The sequence below is a fragment of the Ambystoma mexicanum genome, chromosome 4q (genome assembly GCF_040938575.1).
Source record: "Ambystoma mexicanum isolate Mex_15411 chromosome 4q, UKY_AmexF1_1, whole genome shotgun sequence".
NCBI lineage: Eukaryota > Metazoa > Chordata > Amphibia > Caudata > Ambystomatidae > Ambystoma > Ambystoma mexicanum.
In genome coordinates, this window is record NC_090928.1 from 1,306,523,673 (window position 1) to 1,306,551,351 (window position 27,679).

Below are 27,679 nucleotides of genomic sequence, written 5' to 3' on the forward strand. Positions count from 1 at the left end.
TTTGGGATCTGCGAGCATATCTTCGGGAATAGAAGAACTGGTTTGACAGTTGTTGGGTTGGAGACTGTTTGAGATCTGCTAGCACATCTTCGGGAATAGAAGAACTCTTGTGATGTTGGGTTGGAGACTGTTTGGGATCTGCTAGTACATCTTTGGGAATAGAAGAGCTGTTGTGATAGTTGTTGGGTTGGAGGCTGCTTGGGATCTGCTAGCACATCTTTGGGAATAGAAGAACTGTTGTGATAGTTGTTGGGTTGGAGGCTGTTTGGGATCTGCGAGCATATCTTCGGGAATAGAAGAACTGGTTTGACAGTTGTTGGGTTGGAGGTTGTTTGGGATCTGCGAGCATATCTTCGGGAATAGAAGAACTGTTGTGACAGTTGTTGGGTGGGAGGCTGTTTGGGATCTGTTAGCACATCTTTGCAAATAGAAGAACTGTTGTGATAGTTGTTGGGTTGGAGGCTGGTTGGGATCTGCTAGCACATCTTCGGGAATAGAAGAACTCATGTGACAGTTGTTGGGTGTGGCTGTTTGAGATCTGCAAGCACATCTTCGGGAGTAGAAGAACTATTGTGATGTTGTTGGGTTGAAGGCTGTTTGGGATCTGCTAGCACAAGAACTGTTGTGATAGTTGTTGTGTTGGAGGCTGTTTGGGATCTTCTAGCACAAGAACTGTTGTGATAGTTGTTGTGTTGGAGGCTGTTTGGGATCTGCTAGCACAAGAACTGTTGTGACAGTTGTTGGGTGGGAGGCTGTTTGAGATCTGCAAGCACACCTTCAGGAATAGAAGAACTGTTGTGATAGTTGTTCGGTTGGAGGCTGTTTGGGATCTGCTAGCACATCTTCGGGAATAGAAGAATTGTTGTGACAGTTGTTGGGCTGGAGGCTGCTGAGATCTGCTAGCACATCTTCGGGAATAGAAGAACTGTTGTGATAGTTGTTCGGTTGAAGGCTGTTTGAGATCTGCTAGCACATCTTCGGGAAGAGAAGAACTGTTGTGATAGTTGTTCGGTTGAAGGCTGTTTGGGATCTGCTAGCACATCTTCAGGAATAGAAGAACTGTTGTGATAGTTGTTCGTTGAAGGCTGTTTGGGATCTGCTAGCAAATTTTCGGGAATAGAAGAACTGTTGTGATAGTTGTTGGGTTGGATGCTGTTTGGGATCTGCTAGCACATCTTTGGGAATAGAAGAACTGTTGTGATAGTTGTTGGGTTGGAGGCTGTTTGGGATCTGCTAGCACATCTTTGGGAATAGAAGAACTGTTGTGATGTTGTTGGGTTGGAGGCTGTTTGGGATCTGCTAGCACATCTTTGGGAATAGAAGAACTGTTGTGATAGTTGTTGGGTTGGAGGCTGTTTGAGATCTGCTAGCACATCTTCGGGAATAGAAGAACTGTTGTGATGTTGTTGGGTTGGAGGCTGTTTGGGATCTGCTAGCACATCTTTGGGAAAAGAAGAACTCTTGTGATGTTGTTGGGTTGGAGGCTGTTTGGGATCTGCTAGCACATCTTTGGGAATAGAAGAACTGTTGTGATGTTGTTGGGTTGGAGGCTGTTTGGGATCTGCTAGCACATCTTTGGGAATAGAAGAGCTGTTGTGATAGTTGTTGGGTTGGATGCTGTTTGGGATCTGCTAGCACATCTTTGGGAATAGAAGAACAGTTGTGAAAGTTGTTGGGTTGGAGGCTGTTTGAGATCTGCTAGCACATCTTCGGGAATAGAAGAACTGTTGTGATGTTGTTGGGTTGGAGGCTGTTTGGGATCTGCTAGCACATCTTCGGGAATAGAAGAACTGTTGTGATAGTTGTTGGGTTGGAGGATGTTTGGGATCTGCTAGCACATCTTCGGGAATAGAAGAACGGTTGTGATAGCTGTTGGGTTGGAGGATGTTTGAGATCTGCTAGCACATTTTCGGGAATAGAAGAACTGTTGTGATAGCTGTTAGGGTGGAGGCTGTTTGGGATCTGCTTGCACAAGAACTGTTGTGACAGTCGTTGGGTTGGAGGCTGTTTGAGATCTGCTAGCACATCTTCAGGAATAGAAAAACTGTTGTGATAGTTGTTGGGTTGGAGGCTGTTTGGGATCTGCTAGCACATCTTTGGGAATAGAAGAGCTGTTGTGATAGTTGTTGGGTTGGAGGCTGTTTGGGATCTGCTAGCACATCTTTGGGAATAGAAGAACTGTTGTGATAGTTGTTGGGTTGGAGGCTGTTTGGGATCTGCTAGCACATCTTCGGGAATAGAAGAACTGTTGTGATAGTTGTTGGGTTGGAGGAGGCTTGGGATCTGCTAGCACATCTTCGGGAATAGAAGAACGGTTGTGATAGTTGTTGGGTTGGAGGATGTTTGAGATCTGCTAGCACATCTTCGGGAATAGAAGAACTGTTGTGATAGCTGTTAGGGTGGAGGCTGTTTGGGATCTGCTAGCACAAGAACTCTTGTGACAGTTGTTGGGTTGGAGGCTGTTTGAGATCTGCTAGCACATCTTCAGGAATAGAAAAACTGTTGGGATAGTTGTTGGGTTGGAGGCTGTTTGAAATCTGCTAGCACATCTTCGGGAATAGAAGAACTGTTGTGATAGTTGTTGGGTTGGAGGCTGTTTGCGATCTGCTAGCACATCTTCGGGAATAGAAGAACTGTTGTGATAGTTGTTGGATTGGAGGCTGTTTACATTTCTAGGAATAAATTGTTTTGAAGAGATCTGCTAGCACATCTTCGGGAATAGAAGAACTGTTGTGATAGTTGTTGGGTTGGAGGCTGTTTGGGATCTGCTAGCACATATTTGGGAATAGAAGAACTGTTGTGATAGTTGCTCGGTTGGAGGCTGTTTGAGATCTGCAAGCACATCTTCGGGAATAGAAGAACTGTTGTGATAGTTGTTGGGTTGGAGGCTGTTTGGGATCTGCTAGCACATCTTCGGGAATAGAAGAACTGTTGTGATAGTTGTTGGGTTGGAGGATGTTTGGGATCTGCTAGCACATCTTCGGGAATAGAAGAACGGTTGTGATAGTTGTTGGGGTGGAGGCTGTTTGGGATCTGCTAGCACAAGAACTGTTGTGACAGTTGTTGGGTTGGAGGCTGTTTGAGATCTTCTAGCACATCTTTGGCAAACAGAAGAACTGTTGTGACAGTTGTTGGGTGGGAGGCTGTTTGAGATCTGCAAGCACATCTTCGGGAATAGATGAACTGTTGTGACAGTTTTTGGGTTGGAGGCTGTTTGGGATCTGCGAGCACATCTTCAGGCATATAAGAACTGTTGTGATAGTTGTTGGGTTGGAGGCAGTTTGGGATCTGCAAGCATATCTTCAAGAATAGAAGAACTGTTGTGATAGTTGTTCGGTTGAAGGCTGTTTGGGATCTGCGAGTATATCTTCGGGAATAGAAGAACTGGTTTGACAGTTGTTGGGTTGGAGACTGTTTGAGATCTGCTAGCACATCTTCGGGAGTAGAAGAACTATTGTGATGTTGTTGTGTTGGAGGCTGTTTGGGATCTGCTAGCACATCTTCGGGACAATAGAAGAACTGTTGTGATAGTTGTTGGGTTGGAGGCTGTTTGGGATCTGTTAGCACATCTTTGGGAATAGAAGAACTGTTGTGATAGTTGTTGGGTTGGAGGCTGTTTGGGATCTGCTAGCACATCTTCGGGAATAGAAGAACTGTTGTGATAGTTGTTGGGTTGGAGGCTGTTTGAGATCTGCTAGCACATTTTATGGAATAGAAGAACTGTTGTGATAGTTGTTGGATTGGAGGCTGTTTACATTTCTAGGAATAAATTGTTTTGAAGAGATCTGCTAGCACATCTTCGGGAATAGAAGAACTATTGTGATAGTTGTTGGGTTGGAGGCTGTTTGAGATCTGCTAGCACATCTCCGGGAATAGAAGAACTGTTGTGATAGTTGTTGGATTGGAGGCTGTTTGAGATCTGCTAGCACATCTTCGGGAATAGAAGAACTGTTGTGATAGTTGTTGGGTTGGAGGCTGTTTGGGATCTGCTAGCACATCTTCGGGAATAGAAGAACTGTTGTGATAGTTGTTGGGTTGGAGGTTGTTTGAGATCTGCTAGCACATCTTCGGGATTAGAAGAACTCATATGATAGTTGTTGGGTTGAAGGCTGTTTGGGGTCTGCTAGCACATCTTCGGGAATAGAAGAACTGTTGTGACAGCTGTTGGGTTGGAGGCTGTTTGGGATCTGCTAGCACAAGAACTGGTGTGACAGTTGTTGGGTTGGAGGCTGTTTGAGATCTGCTAGCACATCTTTGGCAAACAGAAGAACTGTTGTGACAGTTGTTGGGTTGGAGGCTTTTGGGATCTGCTAGCACATCTTTGGGAATAGAAGAACTGTTGTGATAGTTGCTGGGTTGGAGGCTGTTTGGGATCTGCTAGCACATCTTCGGAAATAGAAGCTCTGTTGTGACAGTTTATTGGGTGGGAGGCTGTTTGAGATCTGCTAGCACATCTTCGGGAATAGAAGAACTGTTGTGACAGTTGTTGGGTTGGAGGCTGTTTGGGATCTGCTAGCACATCTTCGGGAATAGAAGAACTGTTGTGATAGTTGTTGGGTTGGAGGCTGTTTGGGATCTGCTAGCACATCTTCGGGAATAGAAGAACTGTTGTGATAGTTGTTGGGTTGGAGGCTGTTTGGAATCTGCTAGCACATCTTCAGGAATAGAAGAACTGTTGTGATAGTTGTTTGGTTGAAGGCTGTTTCGGACCTGCTATCACATCTTTGGGAATAGAAGAACTGTTGTGATAGTTGTTGGGTTGGAGGCTGTTTGGGATCTGCTAGCACATCTTTGGGAATAGAAGAACTGTTGTGATAGTTGCTGGGTTGGAGGCTGTTTGGGATCTGCTCGCACATCTTCAGGAATAGAAGAAATGTGATAGTTGTTGGGTTGGAGGATGTTTGGGATCTGCTAGCACATCTTCGGGAATAGAAGAACGGTTGTGATAGTTGTTGGGTTGGAGGCTGTTTGGGATCTGCTAGCACAAGAACTGTTGTGACAGTTGTTGGGTTGGAGGCTGTTTGAGATCTGCTAGCACATCTTTAGCAAACAGAAGAACTGTTGTGACAGTTGTTGGGTGGGAGGCTGTTTGGGATCTGCTAGCACATATTTGGGAATAGAAGAACTGTTGTGATAGTTGTTTGGTTGGAGGCTGTTTGGGTTCTGCTAGCACATATTTGGGAATAGAAGAACTGTTGTGATAGTTGTTGGGTTGGAGGCTGTTTGGCATCTGCTAGCACATCTTCGGGAGTAGAAGAACTGTTGTGACAGTTGTTGGGTTGGAGGCTGTTTGAGATCTGCTAGCACATCTTCGGGAATAGAAGAACTGTTGTGATAGTTGTTGGGTTGGAGGCTGTTTGGGATCTGCTAGCACCTCTTCGGGAATAGAAGAACTGGTGTGACAGTTGTTGGGTTGGAGGCTGTTTGAGATCTGCTAGCACATCTTCGGGAATAGAAGAACTGTTGTGATGTTGTTGGGTTGGAGGCTGTTTGGGATCTGCTAGCACATCTTTGGGAATAGAAGAGATGTGATAGTTGTTGGATTGGAGGCTGTTTGGGATCTGCTAGCACATCTTTGGGAATAGAAGAACTGTTGTGATAGTTGTTGGGTTGGAGGCTGTTTGGGATCTGCTAGCACATCTTCGGGAATAGAAGAACTGTTGTGATAGTTGTTGGGTTGGAGGCTGTTTGGGATCTGCTAGCACATCTTCGGGAATAGAAGAACTGTTGTGATAGTTGTTGGGTTGGAGGCTGTTTGGGATCTGCGAGCATATCTTCGGAATAGAAAAACAGTTGTGATAGTTGTTGGGTTGGAGGCTGTTTGGGATCTGCGAACATATCTTCGGAATAGAAAAACAGTTGTGATAGTTGTTGGTTTGGAGGCTGTTTTCTTGCCTATGTTGATATATTCGGCCTCATTACGAGGTTGCCGGTAAAACCCGCAGGTAGGCGGCGTGTTACAGGTAACTCCGTAACACTGTTACTGCCACATGACATCCTGATGCTACCTTGATATCACAGACAGCGGCGGTACAGTTATTTCCCATTCCCATGGCATCCTATCGGATACCATGGGAATCCTGAAGCACTGGAACAGTTAGTAACGGTGCCGGTGCTTCAGTGAAAAACACACTGGTAGGGGCCTGAACTAGAAGCAGGTCAGGACTGCTGGTAGTTCAGTGCCATTACCGGCATACTTATAGTTTGGTGGTCTGGAAAGGGTGTTGGTACGTTGCGACCACCACCTTCATTTCCAGACTGCCAACCTTGTAGTGAGGCCCATTGTCTCAAAGTGAAGGGCAGGCCTGTGCTCACAGGTCCTATCACTGAAAGCTATGAAGCAAGGACAAGTGGGTTACAACTAGCGTAGGACCCTAGGAGGCAAGTACCAGGGGAAACCGCGGGGGGAAGATTCACAGAAAGAGCACCATGGAAGGCCTAAGGCTCTAAGTGCAGAGGGTACATTTAGATTCAGCATTCAGTGGGAGCATCGTGGTTATGTACCTAGTCCTGACCTTGTAATGAGGGCAAAGCTAGATGCCAGATACAGTGGAGGTACATAGCAGGAAACTGTAGGGTGAAAGACCACAGCTGGGCAGAAAGAACGCCAATATACCAGGGTGCAAATGACCTTGGGTGAAGCAATAACTAAATGGCAAACCAGGGGATATAAACACAGTTATGCCATATGTACAGTAATACGCCAGTAACTGCAGTAGGAGACTAGTGAGCATAGTGCCAGTGGGGCAATAAATAGTCAAACACCAGAAAGTCCATTCTAAGTAGGTCATATGTGGTCCATAGAGTATCTCCCACCTCGTGGTCACTCCCAGCATCCATTTGGTCAGTAATCACAGTGGGACACCAATGATCAGAATCACAGATGGACAGACATTACAGCAGGACACCACAGAGCAAAATAACAGTGGATAATCATAGAAGGACACGCGGTGGAAAAGACTTACCAGAATAAGAATTACAGTAGGACCCGGGAAACAAACTCTCAGTAGAGCAATGATTAGGTGGTACATCAAGGAGCAAAATTACTTCAGGGTACCAGGAACAAGATCACAGTGGGTCAGTACTGAAAATGAGATAACCTAGAGGAAAATCACAGTGGGGTAATAAAATAGGTGTCACACTAGGACACAGATGTACAGCAGGACACGAGGAAGCAGAATTGCAGTGGAACAAGAGTTAAGGGGGCACCCTGGAGCAATATTACAATCGTACACTAAGGAGCAAAATCGCACTAGGACACAAGGGAGCAAAGTTACAGAGTGGAATAAGTGAAGTGGGACACCATGGAGCAAACCTCAAAGTGAGGCAGACATTACACTAAGAGATTAGGGAGCAAAACCAAAGTAGGACACCATGGAGCAAAATCACAGTAGTGCAATAATTGAAGTGGGACATTTGGGACTGCGAGTAGGACAGAAGGACACCAGAGAGCAAAAGCACAGTCAGGCAATAATTAAGGCGGTGCTCCAGCGATCAAATAATGGTGCAGGACATTAAGGAGAAGAACCACAGTGGGGCAAGACTTGAGTAAGGCAAAAGTTTGACAACACGGAACAGAGTCAAAGTGGGAAACCCATGAGCAAAATCACATTAAGGCAATGACAATAGTTGTGTAATTATAGTAGCATACCAGAGAACAAATGAAAAGCATGATACAAGGGAGCAAAATCAAAGCAGGGTAACAATTATGGTGGGATGGATATCAGGGAACAGAAATTGCAGCTGCTGTAGGATAATCATTGTGGGGAAACAAAATGGAGGAAACCCAAAGGTGGGGTAATAATTAAAATGTCACACTAAGGACTGTATGACACCAGGGAGCAAAATTAAAATAGGTTTCCTTGGAGCAAATGACAATGATGGGTCAATAATTCAGTTGGGACACCATGGAGCTAAAGTACCATACGATGCAGGGGAGCAGAATTAGAAATAACCGTGGAGTCTAAACTGAGGGAGAGCACCATGATTACAATTCAGAGTGGCATAACAATTAAGGTGGGACTCCGGGGATCAAGATCGCAGTGGGGCAACAACGAATGCAGTGCAACATTGAGCAACATCACAGTTTGGTAGCAGGAAGCAATATTACTCTAGAATACCAGTACAATCATTACAGTGAAGCATTCAGGAGCAAAATCACAGTGGGGCACTGGAAAGCAGACTTACAGTAGCGCACCATTGAATAGGATCGACCTGTTAAAGGATTTATTGCCTGTCAAGTTGAAATAAGTATCAAAATTAAAACTTCTAAAATTATATTAGTGGCTCTGACAAATTTCTTTAAAAATCAGAACCTTATGTATGTTGGTTTGGGTGTTCCTTGTGCCCTTTTTTCTTATATTTGTTCTACAAGCCCCTTTTTTGTACTTTTCACTAATTTCAGTTTGTCTATTCTTTTTTTAATGCATTAGTGGTTTAGAAATTCTTTGTAATTTTCCACTAGGATGAAATGTGATTATTTGCCTTTATATGTCAATTTTTAGTAGCACTTGGGTTCAACAATAATAATTAAAATGTTTATTTTTCTAACAGCATGTATTGGTGAATATATACACTTATTATATTTTGTTCTAAAGGAAGCCTTACAACAGCAGGGAACTAAAAGTGTTCCTCTTCTTGGGTTCCTTTTGCTGAATCTTAATGAACCGTTAAGTATACATGTAATCTGATGAAAGTATGCCCTCGATTACGCAGGCATGTGTTGAGAACCAACCTATGTATTTTGTGAGTAGGGCACCATGGACCAGGAACCCAATGGGGGAATAAGAAAGGTGGGACCCCAGGGATCAGAAATGACAGGTGGGCACCATGGAACAGGATCACAATGGGGGAATAAGAAAGGTGTGACACCAGGCATCAGAAATGACAGTAGGGCATCGTAGAACAGGATCACAATGGGGGAATAAGAAAGGCGTGACACCAGAGATCAGAAATGACAGTAGAGCATCATGGTACAGGATCACAATGGGGGAATAAGAATGGTGGAACACCGGGGATCAGAAATGACAGTAGGGCATCATGGAACAGGATCACAATGGGGGAATAAGAAAGGCTGGACACCAGAGATCAGAAATGACAGTAGGACACCATGGAACAGGATCATAATGGGGGAATAAGAAAGGTGGAGCACCAGGGATGGATCAGAAATGACAGTAGGGCATCATGGAACAGGATCACAATGGGGGAATAAGAAAGGCGGGACACCAGAGATCAGAAATGACAGTAGGGCACCCTGGAACAGGATCACAAGGGTGGGAATAAGAAAGGTGTGACACAGAGTATCAGAAATTACAGTAGGGCACCATGGAATAGGATCACAATGAGGGAATAAGAGAGAGACGGGACACCAGAGATCAGAAATGACAGTAGGGCACCGTGGAACAGGATCACAATGGGGGAATAAGAAAGGCGGGACACCAGGGATCAGAAATTACAGTAGGGCTCCATGGAACAGGATCACAATATAGGGGAATAAGAAAGGTGGGACACCAGAGATCAGAAATGACAGTAGGGCACCATGGAACAGGATCACAAGGGGGGAATAAGAAAGGTGCGACACAGAGGATCAGAAATTACAGTTGGGCACCGTGGAACAGGATCACAATGGGGGAATAAGAAAGGTGGGACCCCAGGGTCCAGAAATGACAGTAGGACACCATGGAACAGGATCGCAATGGGGGAATAAGAAAGGTGGGACACCAGGGATCAGAAATGACAGTATGGCACCATGGAACAGCATCACAAGGGGGGAATAGGAAAGGTGCGACACAGAGGATCAGAAATGACAGTAGGGCACCATGGAACAGGATCACAATGGGGGAATAAGAAAGGTGGGACCCGAGGGTCCAGAAATGACAGTAGGGCACCATGGAACAGGATCACAATGGGGGAATAAGAAAGGTGGGACACCAGAGATCAGAAATGACAGTAGGACACCATGGAACAGGATCATAATGGGGGAATAAGAAAGGTGGAGCACCAGGGATGGATCAGAAATGACAGTAGGGCATCATGGAACAGGATCACAATGGGGGAATAAGAAAGGCGGGACACCAGAGATCAGAAATGACAGTAGGGCACCCTGGAACAGGATCACAAGGGTGGGAATAAGAAAGGTGTGACACAGAGTATCAGAAATTACAGTAGGGCACCATGGAATAGGATCACAATGAGGGAATAAGAAAGACGGGACACCAGAGATCAGAAATGACAGTAGGGCACCGTGGAACAGGATCACAATGGGGGAATAAGAAAGGCGGGACACCAGGGATCAGAAATTACAGTAGGGCTCCATGGAACAGGATCACAATATAGGGGAATAAGAAAGGTGGGACACCAGAGATCAGAAATGACAGTAGGGCACCATGGAACAGGATCACAAGGGGGGAATAAGAAAGGTGCGACACAGAGGATCAGAAATTACAGTTGGGCACCGTGGAACAGGATCACAATGGGGGAATAAGAAAGGTGGGACCCCAGGGTCCAGAAATGACAGTAGGACACCATGGAACAGGATCGCAATGGGGGAATAAGAAAGGTGGGACACCAGGGATCAGAAATGACAGTATGGCACCATGGAACAGCATCACAAGGGGGGAATAGGACAGGTGCGACACAGAGGATCAGAAATGACAGTAGGGCACCATGGAACAGGATCACAATGGGGGAATAAGAAAGGTGGGACCCGAGGGTCCAGAAATGACAGTAGGGCACCATGGAACAGGATCACAATGGGGGAATAAGAAAGGTGGGACACCAGGGATATCAGAAATTACAGTCAGGCACCATGAAACAGGATCACAATGGGGGAATAAGAAAGGCACGACACCAGAGATCAGAAATAACACTAGGGCACCATGGAACAGGATCACAATGGGGGAATAAGAAAGGTGTGACACCAGGGATCAGAAATGACAGTAGGGCATTGTAGAACAGGATCACAATGGGGGAATAAGAAAGGTGGGACACAGAGGATCAGAAATGACAATAGGGCACCATGGAACAGGATCACAATGGGGGACTAAAAATGGTGGGACCCCAGGGATCAGAAATGACAGTGGAGCATCATGGAACAGGATCAAAACGGGGGGAAAAGAAAGGTGGGACACAGAGGATTAGAAATGACAGTAGCGTACCATGGAACAGGATCACAATGAGGGAATAAGAAAGATGGGAGACCAGGGATCAGAAATAACAGTAGGACATCGTAGAATAGGATCACAAGGGGGAAATAAGAAAGGTGGGACACCAAGGTTCAGAAATGACAATAGGGCACCATGGAACGGGATCACAATGGGGGACTAAGAAAGGTGAGGCACCAAGGATCAGAAATGACAATAGGGCACCATGGAACGGGATCGCAATGGGGGACTAAGAAAGGTGAGGCACCAAGGATCAGAAATTATAGTAGGGCACCGTGGAACAGGATCACAATGGGGAAATAAGAAGGGACCCTAGGGATCAGAAATGACAGTAGGGCCCCATGGAACAGGATGACAAGGGGGAAATAAGAAAGGTGGGACACAGATGAACAGAAATTACAGTAGGGCACCATGGAACAGGATCACAATGGGGGAATAAGAAAGGTGGAACACCGGGGATCAGAAATTACAGTAGGGCACCATGGAGCAAGATCACAATGGGGGAATACGAAAGGTGGGACACCGGGGGTCAGAACTCACGGTCAGGAAATAATGATGGTGCGTCAGCAGTGAGCATCATCATAGCATGACAACAGGGAGTAAAATCAATATGGGGCAATAATTAAGGTGAGAAACCGGGGCAGAATTTATGGCAGGAGCATATACAGAGTGAGCCAACAGCTTAAAGGAGCAACATTACTGCAAAGGTACTGTGTGACAAGAATTACACACAGGGGAGGCAGAGATCCCCCTGTTTCTGCTCTTGGTGGGCCCTACAGGCAGATATCTCCATGGTTTTTCTCTCAGTTCGGCCTACAGGCATGAATCTCCATGAGGTTTCTCTCAGTGGGGCCTACAGGCAGAGATCTCCCTGGTGTTGCTCTTTGGGGGCTCTACAGGACGAGATCTCCCTGGTATTGCTCTCAGTGTGGCCACAGGCATCAATCTACCTAGTTTTGCTCTCGGTGGACCCTAAAAGCAGAGATCTCCCTGGTATTGCTATTTGTAGGACCTCTATGCAGAAATGCCCCTGGTTTTGCTCTTGGTGGACCATACTGGCAGTGATCTCCCTGGTTCTGCTCTTGGTGAGGCCTACAGGCAGAGGTCTCCCTGGGGTTGCTCTCTGTGGACCCCACAGGCAGAGATCTGCCTGCTTTTGCTCTTGGTCGGGGAGATCACCCTGGTTTTGCTCTCGGTATGGGAGATCTCCCTGGTTTTGGCCTCTGTGGAGGAGATCTGCCTGGTGTTGATCTCAGTGGGGGAGGTCTCCCTGGTTCTACTCTCGGTGGGCCCCACATGCAGAGATCCCCCTGGTTTTAGCTCTCAGTGGTACCTACTGGCAGCGATCTCCCTGGTTTTGCTCTTGGTGGCTCCTACAAGGAGAGATCTCTCTGGTGTTACTATTTGTGGGACTTGTATGCAGAAATATCCCTGATTTTGCTCTTGGTGAGGCCTACAGGCAGAGATCTCAGTGTTACTGGTGTTGCTCTTTGGGGGCACTACAGGCAGAGGTCTCCCATGTGTTCATCTCGGTGGGGGAGATCTCCTCGGTTTGGCTCTCAGTGTGAGAGATCTCCCCGTTTTTACTCTCAATGGGGGAGATCTCCATGGTGTTGCTCTCGATGGGGGGAGATCTCCCTGGTGTTGCTCTGGGTGGGGGCGATCTCCCTGGTTTTGCTCTTGGTGGGCCCTACAGGCAAAGATCTCCCTGGTTTTGCTCTTAGTGTGGCCTACAGGCAGAGGTCTCCCTGGTTGTATTCTCAATGTGGCCTACAGGCAGAGATCGCCCTGGTTTTACTCTTAGTGTGGCCTACAGGCAGATAGCTCCCTGGTTTTGCTCTCAGTGGGGCCTACAGGCAGCGATCTCCCTGGTTTTACTCTCAGTATGGCCTACATGCAGAACGCTCCCTGGTGTTGCTCACAGTGTGTCCCACAGGCAGATAACTCACTGGTTTTGCTCTCAGTGTGGCCTACAGACAGAGGGCTCCCTGGTTTTGCTGTAAGTGGGGCCTACAGGCAGAGATCTCCCTGGTTTTGCTCTCAGTGGGGCCGACAGGCAGAGATCTCCCTGGTTCTGCTCTCAGTGGGGCCTACAGGCAGAGATCTCCCTGGTTTTGCTCTCAGTGTGGCCTACGGGCAGAGATCTCCCTGGTTTTGGTCTCAGTGGGGCCTACAAGCAGAGGTCTCCCTGGTTTTACTCTCAGTGTGGCCTACAGGCAGATATCTCCCTGGTTTTGCTCTGTGTGGCCTACAGGTAGAGATCTCCCTGGATTTGCTCTTGGTGGGCTCTAGAGGCAAAGATCTCCCTGGTTTTGCTCTTGGTGTGGCCTACAGGCACAGATCTCCCTGGATTTGCTCTTGGTGGGCCTACAAGCAGAGATCTCCCTGGCGTTGTTCTTGGTGGGCCCTACAGGCAGAGTTCTCCCCGGTTTTGCTCTCAGTGGGGCCTACAGGCAGAGGTCTCCCTGGTTTTACTCTCAGTGTGGCCTACAGGCAGAGATCGCCCTGGTTTTACTCTTAGTGTGGCCTACAGGCAGATAGCTCCCTGGTTTTGCTCTCAGTGGGGCCTACAGGCAGCGATCTCCCTGGTTTTACTCTCAGTATGGCCTACATGCAGAACGCTCCCTGGTGTTGCTCACAGTGTGTCCCACAGGCAGATAACTCACTGGTTTTGCTCTCAGTGTGGCCTACAGACAGAGGGCTCCCTGGTTTTGCTGCAAGTGGGGCCTACAGGCAGAGATCTCCCTGGTTTTGCTCTCAGTGGGGCCGACAGGCAGAGATCTCCCTGGTTCTGCTCTCAGTGGGGCCTACAGGCAGAGATCTCCCTGGTTTTGCTCTCAGTGTGGCCTACGGGCAGAGATCTCCCTGGTTTTGGTCTCAGTGGGGCCTACAAGCAAAGGTCTCCCTGGTTTTACTCTCAGTGTGGCCTACAGGCAGATATCTCCCTGGTTTTGCTCTCAGTGTGGCCTACAGGTAGAGATCTCCCTGGATTTGCTCTTGGTGGGCTCTAGAGGCAAAGATCTCCCTGGTTTTGCTCTTGGTGTGGCCTACAGGCACAGATCTCCCTGGATTTGCTCTTGGTGGGCCTACAAGCAGAGATCTCCCTGGCGTTGTTCTTGGTGGGCCCTACAGGCAGAGTTCTTCCCGGTTTTGCTCTCAGTGGGGCCTACAGGCAGAGGTCTCCCTGGTTTTACTCTCAGTGTGGCCTACAGGCAGAGATCTCCCTGGTTTTGCTCTCAGTGTGGCCTACAGGTAGAGATCGCCCTGGATTAGCTCTTGGTGGGCCTACAGGCGGAGATCTCCCCGGTTTTGCTCTCAGTGGGGCCTACAGGCAGATATCTCCCGGGTTTTGCTCTCAGTGTGGGCTACAGGCAGAGATCTCCCCGGTTTTGCTCTCAGTGTGGCCTACAGGCAGAGAGCTCCCTGGTTTTGCTCTCAATGTGGCCTACAGGCAGAGGGCTCCCTGGTTTCGCTCTCAGTGTGGCCTACAGGCAGAGATCTACCTGGTTTTGCTCTCGGTGGGGCCTACGGGCAGAGATCTCCCTGGTGTGGTTCTTGGTGGGGCCTACAGGCATAGATCTCCTTGGTTTTGCTCTCAGTGTGGCCTACAGCCAGAGATCTCCAAAGTTTTACTCTTAGTGTGGCCCCGCAGGCAGAGATCTCCCTGGTTCTGCTCTCAGTGTGGCCTACAGGCAGAGGTCTCCCTGGTGTTGCTCTATGGGAGCCCTACAGATAGAGATCTCCCTGGCATTGTTCTCAGTGGGGACTACAGGCAGAGGTCTCCCTGGTGTTGCACCCAAGTCTCTGTGGTGTTGTTCTTGGTGGGTCCTACAGTCAGAGAGCTCCCTGGTGTTGCGCTTGGTGTGGCCTAGAGGCAGAGATCTCCCTGGTTTTACTCTCAGTGTGGCCTACAGGCAGAGGTCTCCCCGGTTGTGCTCTCAGTGTGGCCTACAGGCAGAGATCTCCCTGGTTTTGCTCTTGATGGGCCTACAGGCAGAGATCTCCCCGGTTTTGCTCTCAGTGTGGCCTACAGGCAGAGATCTCCCTGGTTTTGCTCTTGGTGGACCCTACAAGCAGAGATCTCCCTGGTTCTGCATTTGGTGGGACCTACAGGCAGAGATCTCCCTGGTTTTGCTCTCAGTGTGGCTTAAAGGCAGAGATCTCCCTGGTTTTGCTCTCGGTGTGGCCTACAGGCAGAGATCTCCCTGGTTTTGCTCTTGGTGGGCCTACAGGCAGAGATCTCCCTGGTTCTGCTCTCAGTGTGGCCTACAGGCAGAGAGCTCCCTGGTTTTGCTCTCGTGTGGCCTACAGGCAGAGATCTCCCTGGTTTTGCTCTTGGTGGGCCTATAGGCAGAGATCTCCCTGGTTCTGCGTTTGGTGGACCCTACAAGCAGAGATCTCCCTGCTTTTGCTCTTGGTGGGCCCCAGAGGCAGAGATTGCCCTGGTTCTGCGTTTGGTGGGGCCTACAGGCAGAGATCTCCCCGGATTTGCTCTCAGTGTGGCCTACAGGCAGAGATCTCCCTGGTTTTGCTCTCAGTGTGGCCTACAGGTAGAGATCGCCCTGGATTAGCTCTTGGTGGGCCTACAGGCGGAGATCTCCCCGGTTTTGCTCTCAGTGGGGCCTACAGGCAGATATCTCCCGGGTTTTGCTCTCAGTGTGGGCTACAGGCAGAGATCTCCCCGGTTTTGCTCTCAGTGTGGCCTACAGGCAGAGAGCTCCCTGGTTTTGCTCTCAATGTGGCCTACAGGCAGAGGGCTCCCTGGTTTCGCTCTCAGTGTGGCCTACAGGCAGAGATCTACCTGGTTTTGCTCTCGGTGGGGCCTACGGGCAGAGATCTCCCTGGTGTGGTTCTTGGTGGGGCCTACAGGCATAGATCTCCTTGGTTTTGCTCTCAGTGTGGCCTACAGCCAGAGATCTCCCAAGTTTTACTCTTAGTGTGGCCCCGCAGGCAGAGATCTCCCTGGTTCTGCTCTCAGTGTGGCCTACAGGCAGAGGTTTCCCTGGTGTTGCTCTATGGGAGCCCTACAGATAGAGATCTCCCTGGCATTGTTCTCAGTGGGGACTACAGGCAGAGGTCTCCCTGGTGTTGCACCCAAGTCTCTGTGGTGTTGTTCTTGGTGGGGCCTACAGTCAGAGAGCTCCCTGGTGTTGCGCTTGGTGTGGCCTAGAGGCAGAGATCTCCCTGGTTTTACTCTCAGTGTGGCCTACAGGCAGAGGTCTCCCCGGTTGTGCTCTCAGTGTGGCCTACAGGCAGAGATCTCCCTGGTTTTGCTCTTGATGGGCCTACAGGCAGAGATCTCCCCGGTTTTGCTCTCAGTGTGGCCTACAGGCAGAGATCTCCCTGGTTTTGCTCTTGGTGGACCCTACAAGCAGAGATCTCCCTGGTTCTGCATTTGGTGAGACCTACAGGCAGAGATCTCCCTGGTTTTGCTCTCAGTGTGGCTTACAGGCAGAGATCTCCCTGGTTTTGCTCTCGGTGTGGCCTACAGGCAGAGATCTCCCTGGTTTTGCTCTTGGTGGGCCTACAGGCAGAGATCTCCCTGGTTTTGCTCTTGGTGGTCCTATAGGCAGAGATCTCCCTGGTTCTGCGTTTGGTGGACCCTACAAGCAGAGATCTCCCTGCTTTTGCTCTTGGTGGGCCCTAGAGGCAGAGATTGCCCTGGTTCTGCGTTTGGTGGGGCCTACAGGCAGAGATCTCCCCGGATTTGCTCTCAGTGTGGCCTACGGCCAGAGATCTCCCTGGTTTTGCTCTCGGTGTGGCCTACAGGCAGAGATCTCCCTGGTTTTGCTCTTGGTGGGCCTCCAGGCAGAGATCTCCCTGGTTCTGCGTTAGGTGGACCCTACAAGCAGAGATCTCCCTGCTTTTGCTCTTGGTTGGACTACAGACAGAGATCTCCCTGGTTTTGCTCTTGGTGTGGCCTACAGGCAGAGATCTCCCTGCTTTTGCTCTTGGCAGGCCCTACAGGCAGATATCTCCCTGGTTTTGCTCTTGTTGGGGAATGCAGGCAGAGATCTCCCTGATGTTGTTCTTGGTGGGGCTTACAGGCAGAGATCTCCCTGGTTTTGCTCTTGGTGGGCCTACAGGCAGAGATCTCCCTGCTTTTGCTCTTGGTGGGGCCCCACAGGTAGAGAGCTCCCTGGTTCTGCTCTCAGTGTGGCCTACAGGCAGAGGTCTCCCTGGCGTTGCTCTATGGGGGCCCTACAGGCAGAGGTCTCCCTGGTGTTGCACCCAAATCTCTGTGGTGTTGTTTTTGGTGGGGCCTACAGTCGGAGAGCTCCCTGGTTTTGCTCTTGGTGTGATCTACAGGCAGACATCTCCCTGGTTTTGCTCTCGATGTGGCCTACAGGCAGAGATCTCCCTGGTTTTGCTCTTGGTGTGGCCTACAGGCAGAGCGCTCCCTGGTTTTGCTCTCGGTGGGCCTACAGGCAGAGATCTCTCTGGTTTTGCTCTTGGTGTGGCCTACAGGCAGAGATCTCCCTGGTTCTGCATTTGATGGACCCTACAAGCAGAGATCTCCCTGCTTTTGCTCTTGGTGGGCCTACAGGCAGAGATCTCCCTGGTTTTGCTCTCGGTGTGGCCTACAGGCAGAGATCTCCCTGCTTTTGCTCTTGGTGGGCCCTACAGGCAGATATCTCCCTGGTTTTGCTCTTGTTGGGGAATACAGGCAGAGATCTCACTGGCATTGTTCTTGGTGGGGCTTACAGGCAGAGATCTCCCTGGTTTTGCTCTTGGTGGGCCTACAGGCAGAGATCTTCCTGGTTTTGCTCTTGGTTGGCCTACAGGCAGAGAGCTCCTTGGTTTTGGTCTTGGTGTGGCCTACAGGCAGAGATCTCCCTGGTTTTGCTCTCGATTTGGCCTACAGGCAGAAATCTCCCTGGTTTTGCTCTTGGTGGGCCTACAGGCAGAGATCTCCCTGCTTATGCTCTTGGTGGGGCCCCGCAGGTAGAGAGCTCCCTGGTTCTGCTCTTAGTGTAGCCTACAGGCAGAGGTCTCCCTGGTTTTGGTCTCGATGTGGCCTACAGGCAGAGATCTCCCTGGTTTTGGTCTTGATGTGGCCTACAGGCAGAGATCTCCCTGGTTTTGCGCTTGGTGTGGACTACAGGCAGAGATCTCCCTGATTTTGCTCTTGGTGGGGCCCACATGCTGAGATCTCCCTGGCGTGGTTCTTGTTGGGGCCTACAGGCAGCGATCTCCCTGCTTTTGCTCTTGGTGGGCCTACAGGCAGAGATCTCCCTTGTTTTGCTCTCTGTGTGGCCTACAGGCAGAGAGCTCCCTGGTTTTGCTCTCGGTGGGCCGACAGGCAGAGATCTCCCTGGTTTTGCTCTCGGTGTGGCCTACAGGCAGAGATCTCCCTGGTTTTGCTCTCAGCGTGGCCTACAGGCAGAGATCTCCCTGGTTTTGCTCTTGGTGGGCCTACAGACAGAGATCTCCCTGGTTTTGCTCTTGGTGTGACCTACAGGCAGAGATCTCCCTGGTGTGGCTCTCCATGGGGGAAATATCCCTGGTTTTGCTCTCAGTGTGGCCTACAGGCAGAGCGCTCCCTGGTTTTGCTCTCAGTGGGCATATAGGCAGAGATCTCTCTTGTTTTGCTCTCGGTGTGGCCTACAGGCAGAGATCTCCCTGGTTTTGCTCTTGCTGGGCATACAGTCAGAGATCTCCCTGCTTTTGCTCTTTGGCCCTACAGGCAGAGATCTCCCTGCTTTTGCTCTTGGTGGGGCCCTGCAGGTAGAGAGCTCCCTGGTTCTGCTCTCAGTGTGGCCTACAGGCAGAGGTCTCCCTGGCGTTGCTCTATGGGGGCCCTACAGGCAGAGGTCTCCCTGGTGTTGCACCCAAGTCTCTGTGGTGTTGTTCTTGGTGGGGCCTACAGTCGGAGAGCTCCCTGGTGTTGCTCTCGGTGTGGCCTACAGGCAGAGATCTCCCTGTTTTTGCTCTTGATGTGGCCTACAGGCAGAGATCTCCCTGGTGTTGCTCTCAGTGTGGCCTACAGGCAGAGATCTCCCTGTTTTTGCTCTTGATGTGGCCTACAGGCAGAGATCTCCCTGGTTTTGCTCTTGGTGTGGCCTACAGGCAGAGCTCTCCCTGCTTTTGCTCCTGGTGGGGCCCACATGCTGAGATCTCCCTGGCGTGGTTCTTGTTGGGGCCTACAGGCAGAGATCTCCCTGCTTTTGCTCTTGGTAGGCCTACAGGCAGAGATCTCCCTGGTGTTTCACTCGGTGTGGCCTACAGGCAGAGCGCTCCCTGGTTTTGCTCTCGGTGGGCCTACAGGCAGAGATCTCCCTGGTTTTGCTCTTGGTGGGCCTACAGGCAGAGATCTCCCTGGTTCTGCGTTTGGTGGACCCTACAAGCAGAGATCTCCCTGCTTTTGCTCTTGGTGGGCCCTAGAGGCAGAGATTGCCCTGGTTCTGCGTTTGGTGGGGCCTACAGGCAGAGATCTCCCCGGTTTTGCTCTCAGTGTGGCCTACGGGCAGAGATCTCCCTGGTTTTGCTCTCGGTGTGGCCTACAGGGAGAGATCTCCCTGGTTTTGCTCTTGGTGTGGCCTACAGGCAGAGATCTCCCTGCTTTTGCTCTTGGCAGGCCCTACAGGCAGATATCTCCCTGGTTTTGTTCTTGTTGGGGAATACAGGCAGAGATCTCCCTGACGTTGTTCTTGGTGGGGCTTACAGGCAGAGATCTCCCTGGTTTTGCTCTTGGTGGGCCTACAGGCAGAGATCTCCCTGATTTTGCTCTTGGTGGGGCCCCGCAGGTAGAGAGCTCCCTGGTTCTGCTCTCAGTGTGGCCTACAGGCAGAGGTCTCCCTGGCGTTGCTCTATGGGGGCCCTACAGGCAGAGGTCTACCTGGTGTTGCACCCAAGTCTCTGTGGTGTTGTTTTTGGTGGGGCCTACAGTCGGAGAGCTCCCTGGTTTTGCTCTCGGTGTGGCCTACAGGCAGAGATCTCCCTGGTTTTGCTCTCGATGTGGCCTACAGGCAGAGATCTCCCTGGTTTTGCTTTTGGTGTGGCCTACAGGCAGAGATCTCCCTGCTTTTGCTCCTGGTGGGGCCCACATGCTGAGATCTCCCTAGCATGGTTCTTGTTGGGGCCTACAGGCAGAGATCTCCCTGCTTTTGCTCTTGGTAGGCCTACAGGCAGAGATCTCCCTGGTTTTTCTCTCCGTGTGGCCTACAGGCAGAGGTCTCCCTGGTTCTGCGTTAGGTGGACCCTACAAGCAGAGATCTCCCTGCTTTTGCTCTTGGTTGGCCTACAGGGAGAGATCTCCCTGGTTTTGCTCTTGGTGTGGCCTACAGGCAGAGATCTCCCTGCTTTTGCACCTGGTGGGGCCCACATGCTGAGATCTCCCTAGCGTGGTTCTTGTTGGGGCCTACAGGCAGAGATCTCCCTGCTTTTGCTCTTGGTGGGCCTACAGGCAGAGATCTCCCTGCTTTTGCTCTTGGTGGGGCCCCGCAGGTAGAGAGCTCCCTGGTTCTGCTCTCAGTGGGCCTACAGGCAGAGATCTCTCTGGTTTTGCTCTTGGTGTGGCCTACAGGCAGAGATATCCCTGGTTCTGCATTTGGTGGACCCTACAAGCAGAGATCTCCCTGCTTTTGCTCCTGGTGGGCCTACAGGCAGATATCTCCTTGGTTTTGCTCTCGGTGTGGCCTACAGGCAGAGATCTCCCTGCTTTTGCTCTTGGTGGGCCCTACAGGCAGATATCTCCCTGGTTTTACTCTTGTTGGGGAATACAGGCAGAGATCTCACCGGCATTGTTCTTGGTGGGGCTTACAGGCAGAGATCTCCCTGGTTTTGCTCTTGGTGGGCCTACAGGCAGAGATCTCCCTGGTTTTGCTCCTGGTTGGCCTACAGGCAGAGATCTCCCTGCTTTTGCTCTTGGCAGGCCCTACAGGCAGATATCTCCCTGGTTTTGTTCTTGTTGGGGAATACAGGCAGAGATCTCCCTGACGTTGTTCTTGGTGGGGCTTACAGGCAGAGATCTCCCTGGTTTTGCTCTTGGTGGGCCTACAGGCAGAGATCTCCCTGCTTTTGCTCTTGGTGGGGCCCCGCAGGTAGAGAGCTCCCTGGTTCTGCTCTCAGTGTGGCCTACAGGCAGAGGTCTCCCTGGCGTTGCTCTATGGGGGCCCTACAGGCAGAGGTCTACCTGGTGTTGCACCCAAGTCTCTGTGGTGTTGTTTTTGGTGGGGCCTACAGTCGGAGAGCTCCCTGGTTTTTCTCTCGGTGTGGCCTACAGGCAGAGATCTCCCTGGTTTTGCTCTCGATGTGGCCTACAGGCAGAGATCTCCCTGGTTTTGCTTTTGGTGTGGCCTACAGGCAGAGATCTCCCTGCTTTTGCTCCTGGTGGGGCCCACATGCTGAGATCTCCCTAGCGTGGTTCTTGTTGGGGCCTACAGGCAGAGATCTCCCTGCTTTTGCTCTTGGTAGGCCTACAGGCAGAGATCTCCCTGGTTTTTCTCTCCGTGTGGCCTACAGGCAGAGGTCTCCCTGGTTCTGCGTTAGGTGGACCCTACAAGCAGAGATCTCCCTGCTTTTGCTCTTGGTTGGCCTACAGGGAGAGATCTCCCTGGTTTTGCTCTTGGTGTGGCCTACAGGCAGAGATCTCCCTGCTTTTGCACCTGGTGGGGCCCACATGCTGAGATCTCCCTAGCGTGGTTCTTGTTGGGGCCTACAGGCAGAGATCTCCCTGCTTTTGCTCTTGGTGGGCCTACAGGCAGAGATCTCCCTGCTTTTGCTCTTGGTGGGGCCCTGCAGGTAGAGAGCTCCCTGGTTCTGCTCTCAGTGGGCCTACAGGCAGAGATCTCTCTGGTTTTGCTCTTGGTGTGGCCTACAGGCAGAGATATCCCTGGTTCTGCATTTGGTGGACCCTACAAGCAGAGATCTCCCTGCTTTTGCTGCTGGTGGGCCTACAGGCAGAGATCTCCTTGGTTTTGCTCTCGGTGTGGCCTACAGGCAGAGATCTCCCTGCTTTTGCTCTTGGTGGACCCTACAGGCAGATATCTCCCTGGTTTTACTCTTGTTGGGGAATACAGGCAGAGATCTCACCGGCATTGTTCTTGGTGGGGCTTACAGGCAGAGATCTCCCTGGTTTTGCTCTTGGTGGGCCTACAGGCAGAGATCTCCCTGGTTTTGCTCTTGGTTGGCCTACAGGCAGAGATCTCCTTGGTTTTGGTCTTGGTGTGGCCTACAGGCAGAGATCTCTCTGGTTTTGCTCTCGATGTGGCCTACAGGCAGAGATCTCCCTGGTTTTGCTCTTGGTGGTCCTACAGGCAGAGATCTCCCTGCTTTTGCTCTTGGTGGGGCCCCGCAGGTAGAGAGCTCCCTGGTTCTGCTCTCAGTGTAGCCTTCAGGCAGAGGTCTCCCTGGTTTTGGTCTCGATGTGGCCTGGAGGCAAAGATCTCCCTGGTTTTGGTCTCGATGTGGCCTACAGGCAGAGATCTCCCTGGTTTTGTGCTTGGTGTGGACTACAGGCAGAGATCTCCCTGCTTTTGCTCTTGGTGGGGCCCACATGCTGAGATCTCCCTGGCGTGGTTCTTGTTGGGGCCTACAGGCAGAGATCTCCCTGCTTTTGCTCTTGGTAGGCCTACAGGCAGAGATCTCCCTGGTTTTTCTCTCCGTGTGGCCTACAGGCAGAGGTCTCCCTGGTTCTGCGTTAGGTGGACCCTACAAGCAGAGATCTCCCTGCTTTTGCTCTTGGTTGGCCTACAGGGAGAGATCTCCCTGGTTTTGCTCTTGGTGTGGCCTACAGGCAGAGATCTCCCTGCTTTTGCACCTGGTGGGGCCCACATGCTGAGATCTCCCTAGCGTGGTTCTTGTTGGGGCCTACAGGCAGAGATCTCCCTGCTTTTGCTCTTGGTGGGCCTACAGGCAGAGATCTCCCTGCTTTTGCTCTTGGTGGGGCCCCGCAGGTAGAGAGCTCCCTGGTTCTGCTCTCAGTGGGCCTACAGGCAGAGATCTCTCTGGTTTTGCTCTTGGTGTGGCCTACAGGCAGAGATATCCCTGGTTCTGCATTTGGTGGACCCTACAAGCAGAGATCTCCCTGCTTTTGCTCCTGGTGGGCCTACAGGCAGAGATCTCCTTGGTTTTGCTCTCGGTGTGGCCTACAGGCAGAGATCTCCCTGCTTTTGCTCTTGGTGGGCCCTACAGGCAGATATCTCCCTGGTTTTACTCTTGTTGGGGAATACAGGCAGAGATCTCACCGGCATTGTTCTTGGTGGGGCTTACAGGCAGAGATCTCCCTGGTTTTGCTCTTGGTGGGCCTACAGGCAGAGATCTCCCTGGTTTTGCTCTTGGTTGGCCTACAGGCAGAGATCTCCCTGCTTTTGCTCTTGGCAGGCCCTACAGGCAGATATCTCCCTGGTTTTGTTCTTGTTGGGGAATACAGGCAGAGATCTCCCTGACGTTGTTCTTGGTGGGGCTTACAGGCAGAGATCTCCCTGGTTTTGCTCTTGGTGGGCCTACAGGCAGAGATCTCCCTGCTTTTGCTCTTGGTGGGGCCCCGCAGGTAGAGAGCTCCCTGGTTCTGCTCTCAGTGTGGCCTACAGGCAGAGGTCTCCCTGGCGTTGCTCTATGGGGGCCCTACAGGCAGAGGTCTACCTGGTGTTGCACCCAAGTCTCTGTGGTGTTGTTTTTGGTGGGGCCTACAGTCGGAGAGCTCCCTGGTTTTGCTCTCGGTGTGGCCTACAGGCAGAGATCTCCCTGGTTTTGCTCTCGATGTGGCCTACAGGCAGAGATCTCCCTGGTTTTGCTTTTGGTGTGGCCTACAGGCAGAGATCTCCCTGCTTTTGCTCCTGGTGGGGCCCACATGCTGAGATCTCCCTAGCGTGGTTCTTGTTGGGGCCTACAGGCAGAGATCTTCCTGCTTTTGCTCTTGGTAGGCCTACAGGCAGAGATCTCCCTGGTTTTTCTCTCCGTGTGGCCTACAGGCAGAGGTCTCCCTGGTTCTGCGTTAGGTGGACCCTACAAGCAGAGATCTCCCTGCTTTTGCTCTTGGTTGGCCTACAGGGAGAGATCTCCCTGGTTTTGCTCTTGGTGTGGCCTACAGGCAGAGATCTCCCTGCTTTTGCACCTGGTGGGGCCCACATGCTGAGATCTCCCTAGCGTGGTTCTTGTTGGGGCCTACAGGCAGAGATCTCCCTGCTTTTGCTCTTGGTGGGCCTACAGGCAGAGATCTCCCTGCTTTTGCTCTTGGTGGGGCCCTGCAGGTAGAGAGCTCCCTGGTTCTGCTCTCAGTGGGCCTACAGGCAGAGATCTCTCTGGTTTTGCTCTTGGTGTGGCCTACAGGCAGAGATATCCCTGGTTCTGCATTTGGTGGACCCTACAAGCAGAGATCTCCCTGCTTTTGCTGCTGGTGGGCCTACAGGCAGAGATCTCCTTGGTTTTGCTCTCGGTGTGGCCTACAGGCAGAGATCTCCCTGCTTTTGCTCTTGGTGGGCCCTACAGGCAGATATCTCCCTGGTTTTACTCTTGTTGGGGAATACAGGCAGAGATCTCACCGGCATTGTTCTTGGTGGGGCTTACAGGCAGAGATCTCCCTGGTTTTGCTCTTGGTGGGCCTACAGGCAGAGATCTCCCTGGTTTTGCTCTTGGTTGGCCTACAGGCAGAGATCTCCTTGGTTTTGGTCTTGGTGTGGCCTACAGGCAGAGATCTCTCTGGTTTTGCTCTCGATGTGGCCTACAGGCAGAGATCTCCCTGGTTTTGCTCTTGGTGGTCCTACAGGCAGAGATCTCCCTGCTTTTGCTCTTGGTGGGGCCCCGCAGGTAGAGAGCTCCCTGGTTCTGCTCTCAGTGTAGCCTTCAGGCAGAGGTCTCCCTGGTTTTGGTCTCGATGTGGCCTGGAGGCAAAGATCTCCCTGGTTTTGGTCTCGATGTTGCCTACAGGCAGAGATCTCCCTGGTTTTGTGCTTGGTGTGGACTACAGGCAGAGATCTCCCTGCTTTTGCTCTTGGTGGGGCCCACATGCTGAGATCTCCCTGGCGTGGTTCTTGTTGGGGCCTACAGGCAGCGATCTCCCTGCTTTTGCTCTTGGTGGGCCTACAGGCAGAGATCTCCCTGGTTTTGCTCTCAGGTGGGCCTACAGGCAGAGATCTCCCTGGTTTTGCTCTCAGGTGGGCCTACAGGCAGACATCTCCCTGGTTCTGCTCTCAGTGTGGCCTACAGGCAGACATCTCCCTGGTTCTGCTCTCAGTGTGGCCTACAGGCAGAGATCTCCCTAGTTTTGCTGTCAGTGGACCCCACAGGCAGGGCTCTTTCAGCTTTTAGGTCTGTTTTGTTCTCACCTGAGCAGGATCCGGGCGCTATGTCTAGGCCTCTTTCCTGGAATGACCGATCAGCGAGACTGGAGGAGGAGGAACCGGAAATGGGGCAATACCCAGAAACCCCCGCGAAACGGAAGACAATGGCTCCTTCCCGGGACAGGAAACGGCCCGGGAGGAGGAAATGGGGGATAACCCCTCGCCCCGCCCCCATAGAACGGGTCCTACCAGGGATAGGGAACAGAGGAGGAAATGGGGGATAACCCCTCGACCCGCCCCTCGGGGTGACGCGGACATGGGGAATAACATCCGTCGTGCACGCGCAGCTCCCTCCCGCGGGGATGAGTGGGGGGGGGTCATTAATGAGGACTTACGCCCCCGGCAGTGACTCCCGGGCAAGCCCTCGTGTGGGGAAGTTCCTCACAGCCCCCCCACTGCCCGGGGCCTCATCACGGGGCGGGGATCCCGAGGGACGAGGCCTCGGAGCCGCAAAATAAAGGCAGCCCCCCCCCCCTGGAAACGGCCCCTGCGCCCCAGCAACTGCAGGGGTGACATTAGTGGCAGAGAGACACACTGCAGGGCCTGTACACAGGTGCAGGAACAGTGGCAGAGACACACTGCAGGGCCTGTACACAGGTGCAGCCGCAGTGGCAGAGACACACTGCAGGGCCTGCACAGGTGCAGTGGCAGAGACACACACTTCAGGGCCTTTACACAGGTGCAGCCACAGTGGCAGAGACACACACTTCAGGGCCTTTACACAGGTGCAGCCGCAGTGGCAGAGACACACACTTCAGGGCCTTTACACAGGTGCAGCCACAGTGGCAGAGACACACACTTCAGGGCCTTTACACAGGTGCAGCCACAGTGGCAGAGACACACTGCAGGGCCTGTACACAGGTGCAGGAACAGTGGCAGAGACACACTGCAGGGCCTGTACACAGGTGCAGCCACAGTGGCAGAGACACACACTGCAGGGCCTGTACACAGGTGCAGCCACAGTGGCAGAGACACACACTTCAGGGCCTTTACACCAGTGCAGGGCCTGTACACAGGTGCAGCCACAGTGGCAGAGACACACACTGCAGGGCCTGTACACAGGTGCAGCCACAGTGGCAGAGACACACTGCAGGGCCTGTACACAGGTGCAGGAACAGTGGCAGAGACACACTGCAGGGCCTGTACACAGGTGCAGCCACAGTGGCAGAGACACACACTGCAGGGCCTGTACACAGGTGCAGCCACAGTGGCAGAGACACACACTGCAGGGCCTGTACACAGGTGCAGCCACAGTGGCAGAGACACACACTTCAGGGCCTTTACACCGGTGCAGGGCCTGTACACAGGTGCAGCCACAGTGGCAGAGACACACACTGCAGGGCCTGTACACAGGTGCAGCCACAGTGGCAGAGACACACTGCAGGGCCTGTACACAGGTGCAGGAACAGTGGCAGAGACACACACTGCAGGGCCTGTACACAGGTGCAGGAACAGTGGCAGAGACACACTGCAGGGCCTGTACACAGGTGCAGGAACAGTGGCAGAGACACACTGCAGGGTCTGTACACAGGTGTAGGAACAGTGGCAGAGACACACTGCAGGGCCTGCACAGGTGAAGGGACAGTGGCAGAGGACACACACAGCGGGGCCTGCACAGGTGCAGCCACAGTGGCAGAAACACACACTGCAGGACCTGTACACAGGGGCAGGATCAGTGGCAGAGGACACACACTGCGGGGCCTTCACAGGTGCAGGGACAGTGGCAGAGAGCACACACTGTGGGGCCTGTACACAGGTGCAGGAACACTGGCAGAGGACACACTCTGCGGGGCCTGCACAGGTACAGCCACAGTGGCAGACACAAACACTGCGGGGCCTGCACAGGTGCAGGAACAGTGGAAGAGGACACACACTGCGGGGCCTGCACAGGTGCAGGAACAGTGGCAGAGGACACACACTGCGGGGCCTGCACAGGTGCAGGGACAGTGGCAGAGAGCACACACTGTGGGGCCTGCACAGGTGCAGCCACAGTGGCAGAGACACACACTGCAGGGCCTGTACACAGGTGCAGGAACTGTTGCAGAGACACACTGCAGGGCCTGTACACAGGTGTAGGAACAGTGGCAGAGGACACACACTGCGGGGCCTGCACAGGTGAAGGGACAGTGGTAGAGGACACACACTGCGGGGCCTGCACAGGTGCAGGAACAGTGGCAGAGAGCACACGCTGCAGGGCCTGCACAGGTGCAGCCACAGTGGCAGAAAAACACACTG

At 51.9% G+C, this 27,679-nt stretch overlaps 1 protein-coding gene across 2 annotated transcripts in view; it reads right to left on the reverse strand.

The window, feature by feature from the left end:
* LOC138468416 (zinc finger protein 271-like) overlaps positions 1–25,566 on the reverse strand; it is a 224,740-nt gene extending 199,174 nt beyond the window's left edge. Inside the window, exons 1-2 of one of the 2 annotated variants that reach the window (XM_069608967.1) lie at positions 25,430–25,563; positions 6,966–7,100 (exon numbers count right to left, since the gene is read on the reverse strand). The gene's annotated coding sequence lies outside the window, so the exon portion shown is untranslated. Of the gene's footprint in view, positions 1–6,965; positions 7,101–25,429 lie in introns of both variants that reach the window. The other variant, XM_069608968.1, reaches the window with a different exon arrangement.
* Positions 25,567–27,679: the final 2,113 nt, after the last annotated feature.